Source organism: Ornithodoros turicata, unplaced genomic scaffold, assembly GCF_037126465.1.
Source record: "Ornithodoros turicata isolate Travis unplaced genomic scaffold, ASM3712646v1 ctg00001067.1, whole genome shotgun sequence".
Lineage (NCBI taxonomy): Eukaryota > Metazoa > Arthropoda > Arachnida > Ixodida > Argasidae > Ornithodoros > Ornithodoros turicata.
In genome coordinates, this window is record NW_026999457.1 from 187,501 (window position 1) to 192,500 (window position 5,000).

The following is a 5,000-nucleotide window of genomic DNA, read 5'->3' on the forward strand; positions in this document are numbered from 1 at the left end:
AGGCAGTGCACAAGAAGCGACATGGAGGTGTACCTAGCCGGAGACACAGAGGGAGAATATCGTACAACATCGAACCCCATCCAGAATGTCTGGACTGAAGCAAGGAAAGCGTCGCATCGGCTAGGGATGACATGGGAGCTAAGGGAGAGTGGACAACCATCAGTGACCAGAGGCACCATCACTGTCACGACCCGGCACCGTTCTCGGTTGATGGCAATCTTCAGAAAACAACTCAATCAATCGAGAGATTGCGACCTACAAGCCCTCCCAAACCAAGGGAAAGCAATGGAGTGTGTTGCAGCAGACCGTGCAAGCTCGCACTTCATCAGTAACGGCGACTACACCAGATTCGCCGATTGGCGATTCATCCATCGAGCACGACTAAACCTCGTGCCTCTGAACGGAGCGAAGCCGTGGTCCACGAACGACAAACGATGCCGCACCTGCGGTTACCAGTCCGAGACCCTGCCCCACGTTCTCAACAACTGCATGAGGAACTCAGCTGCGTACACACAACGCCATAACGACATCGTGTCCAGGATAAAGAGCGCTGCTGAGAAAAAATTCTCAGTGAAATGGGAGAACCAGGCCGTTGGAAGCACCCACCTACGACCGGACCTCGTGTTGACTCAAGGAGAAACGGCTATCATTGTGGACGTCGCCATCCCGTTCGAAAATAGAACAGACAGCCTGCAAGCGAAGCGCCGGGAAAAAGAGCAGAAATACGAGCCAGTAAAACAATACCTACTACAGCGTTTCAACAGAGTCAGCATCGAGGCCGTGATTATCGGCTCTCTCGGATCTTGGGACCCCAACAACGACAGGCTTCTCAAACGGCTTTGCTCAAACAATTACCTGAAAAAGCTCAAGAGACTTGCAGTGTCAGACGTAATTCGACGGTCACGCGACATCTACCACAGCCACATTACCAAGGTTCACTGAGAAGCAGATGTCTTGCAATGTACTCAATTCACGACTATACAACTTGTAACTAGTAATGAAAGCGCTAACTTGCCATATGTCTGTAAATAATGTCGATAACATTGAATAAATCATCTGTTCTTATCAGCTTAATATCTGATACGAGCCCTATTTGGACTCACGATATTAATCTTATTTTTGGCCCGAGACAGTGTGTCTGAAGCTCGCCTCGGCACTGTCAAGGGTTGCCCTGGTATTGCACTACCTCCAGGTGTGGCCCACCCGTCTCAAAACAAAAAACAAAAATTCCGAAACAGCATCAATAAGCATCAGCCATGATGACCAGAGACAGGCAAAAGAGGGAAGCGTAGAAACAACACCAAGCAAAGCAGGGAACCTACAGCAGACACAGAACACACTGGAGACAACCACTGGGAAATGTCCTGTCTGGCCACTAGGGTACACATTCATTCATTCATTCATTCAATCAATCAATCAATCAATCAATCAATCAATCAATCAATCAATCAATCAATCAATCAATCTATCTATCTATCTATCTATCTATCTATCTATCTATCTATCTATCTATCTATCTATCTATCTATCTATCTATCTCTCTCTCTCTGTCTGTCTGTCTGTCTGTCTGTCTGTCTGTCTGTCTGTCTATCTATCTATCTATCTATCTATCTATCTATCTATCTATCTATCTATCTATCTATCTATCTATCTTTCTTTCTTTCTTTCTTTCTTTCTTTCTTTCTTTCTTTCTTTCTTTCTTTCTTTCTTTCTTTCTCTCTCTCTTTCTTTCTTTCTTTCTTCCTCTCTCTTGCAATTTCCAATCAATCATTTTTATCTCACGGGCCGTGATGCATTAGTACTAACACCCTAGTGTTCCGTACCCATATACCACGATGCCCAAACCGGCGACGTGCCACGCGCGGACGCAGAAGGCGAGACTGCGACAGAAGCGAAACGGGGGAGACGTGCAGTGTATATCTCTTCTCGGTCTTTTGGCGGATACAAGGGAGAAAGAAACACGAGTTCCGTCCGCTAACATGCGCATTTCATGCAGTCCGACTATCATTCTAGTGCTTCTTACACGCACCACATCATGTTGAATTTGGCGACGTGACACCCGAGGAGGCAGGTGCCGCGACCGTGACCAGAGCGTAAGATGGACGTGTAATATTTATCGCTTCTCGGCCTTTTGGCTAAGATCAAAGTGTAGTAAACTTGATCGCCAAAGGCCTGAGTGTGGTGGCTCCGAGTACATTTTGCCGTGTACCGTCCTTCTCAGGACGTTTAGGGTGCCAGCCGAGGACGAGGCCCTACTTAGGGTTTGGTTTATTGCCCCTCGCCCAGAGCAGCCACGACTCACTGGAGGCTTAGCAGTCTCCTGAGGGCTGCCTCGGCAGTTTGGTTTATTGCCCCCTCGGGACGACACTGCCCTTTTTAGGGCAAAGCCTACCAGGCGGGTGGTACTAAGTAGGTGTTCCGCGCCTACCGCCCTTTTCAGGGCGTTGAGTACTAGCAGAGGGAGTGCCCAAGTGGTTCCCCCAACGCAGCCCGCCAACGGGATGGTGCTTGACGTCACTCCCGCCGTCCGACAAAATGCGAGGACCTCCCCTGGTCTCCTTGAATGCTCCCCGCAGCACGGACCACAGACGCCGAACGACATGGACATCAGACTGGATGCCACGGACCATGAATGCTGGAGTGAAAACTTCCGGACCCATAGACCACAGACGCCGGGCCACGAGAGTCAACTGCTCCCTGAGGGGAACCCCTGCGTGCATTTACAGCCGCAGCTTCGCAGCCCTTTACACTGCGAGGGAGGGCTGGCGTTTACGTCCTCCGTGAGGACACCTGCCCTTGGGACTGGCCCTGAATACGTCAGACTAGCCGGCGAAGACACCACCCGCGAAGAAACCGGCAGCTGCCAGCCTTCCAGGGAAGACACTACCCTGACCGTGTATTTCCCCCTACCAGACCATTTCACCTGCTGCGAGGAAGGGTGTTCCATGTCCTACCGTTCGTCGACGTGGACATCCCAGCGAAGTTCCCTAACCAGACACCTCGAGCGGGACCATGAGATTCGGATTACCCAAGTAGCATACCTCTGTGTCGATTGCGGGGAACTCCTCAACTCAAGGCCTACATCCCACAAGTGCACCCAGGCCCGCAGCCAGCCAAATCTTCCGGGGAGACGAAGGTTTACCCACCGGTGTGAAGAGTGCGGTGACACGTTTCCCTCTAGAAAAGGGCTAGACAACCATCTTCTGTCACACAGGAGGGAACGTGCGCGAGCCGAACGCCGAAGCCAGCAACGAAGTCAGGATGCTGCAGTCTGCGAAGCCCCTGGCACAGGTGACGCCGAGGAAAGAGACGAGCAACTTCATGCGCAGTCAGAAGCAGAACCGGAAACCCCAAGTGAAACCAGCCCTATGACAACGGTTTCGCCTCAGACAGAGAACACCATAGCGCCATCTGAAGACGCATACTCCACCTACACGGAGCACGACGCCGCTTCCATATATACCTCATCTCAACCAGTAAGCGTGTGCGAAGCCGTGACCTGCAGCAACAACGACCCTGCTACTCCCACTGAACATGTCATTCGTGACGAGGCAGAAAACCCTGATGATCCCCTCCCGCAGGACAGAATGATCGCTGACGAAAGACCTAATGAAGAAGCTCTTACAGCCCCACAAGACCCCTCTGACGGCGATCTCCTAGGACATTGCATCTCTGCTCTACGCGAGATCGCGCGGTGTCCTTGCAGTACAGAAAACTGGCAGAAGTTCCTATCCATATTAAGGAATGCCACATCTACCATCCAAGAAGCTGCAAACATCCCTCCAGCATCAGACCACGCCCCAAAGAAAAGAAGGATAAACCCGAGCGACCCACGAGAGATACAGCGATTGTACCGCAGGAACCGCCGTCTTGCCATCCGAACTATCACCGAAGACGCTGCCCCAACTTGTGGTATCCCAAAAGAAGACCTTGAGGCGCACTTCTCCAGCGTGTGGGGTCCAAGCACAGCTCCTCTGGACATCCCTCTTCTGCGCAAAAGCGGAGACACACCTGTTGATTTAAGCTTCTTTACTCCAGAAGAGGTACTGAGGAAGGGAAAGCGATGCGAAAACACTGCACCCGGCGACGACCGCATTACTTACAAGCACTGGTTAACTGTAGACCCCGAGTGCAAGTTCCTCGCTGCCACATTCAACGTGTGTCTCCATTACAAGGACATCCCTGAGGAGTGGCGGTCATCACGAACTGTGCTGATCCCGAAGAAAGGAGATCATGACGTGGTGACCAACTGGAGACCGATCACCATCAGCCGCACCATCAACAAGCTTTTTACGGGCTGTCTAGCGGTCCGGATGCAAACGTGGATAGCTGCCGAGGAAATCCTCTCAAAGTGCCAGAAGGGTTTCCTTCCACACGATGGGGTCTTCGAGCATGGATACATCCTGCAATCCAGGCTGAACAAGGCCCGAACAACGCGGGGTGACTTATGTGCGGCTTTCCTGGACTTCAGCAACGCCTTTGGCTCGGTACCCCACAATGCCATCTTCGATGCAGTGGAAAACAGCGGTGCTGGTGCTGGATTCGTCGACCTCATCAAAAACCTGTACAGAGACAATGAATCAGTCGTAATATCATGTGACGGCACCACTGAAGCCATACCTGTGATGTCCGGCATCCGACAAGGCTGTCCTCTGAGTGGTCTGTTGTTTAACTTAACGATTGATCCGATCGTCCGAACCATCCAGGGAGACTCCAAAGAACACCAAGTACTGGCTTACGCCGATGACATCACCCCACTGGCTGACAACCCAAAGTCTCTACAAGAAAGGATCTGCTCCATTGAGCGAACCTCTCGCTCACTGGGTCTGCAACTTAACGCTGCAAAATGCAAAAGCCTGCATCTCTCTGGGAAACAACCAGTAGGCTTACGAGACACCAGGTTTTTCGTGTGTGGTGCAGCCATACCAACAGTGGAAGAATTCGACCCAGTAGCCTTCCTCGGAAAACCAGTGGGCTTTCATCTCCTGAAAGACACTACA

At 51.5% G+C, this 5,000-nt stretch overlaps 1 non-coding gene across 1 annotated transcript; it reads left to right on the forward strand.

Moving 5' to 3' along the window:
• Positions 1-1,016: 1,016 nt before the first annotated feature.
• On the forward strand, positions 1,017-1,208 carry LOC135376360 (U2 spliceosomal RNA). The gene has a single exon (XR_010417660.1). It is a non-coding gene; the product is annotated as a U2 spliceosomal RNA (small nuclear RNA).
• Positions 1,209-5,000: the final 3,792 nt, after the last annotated feature.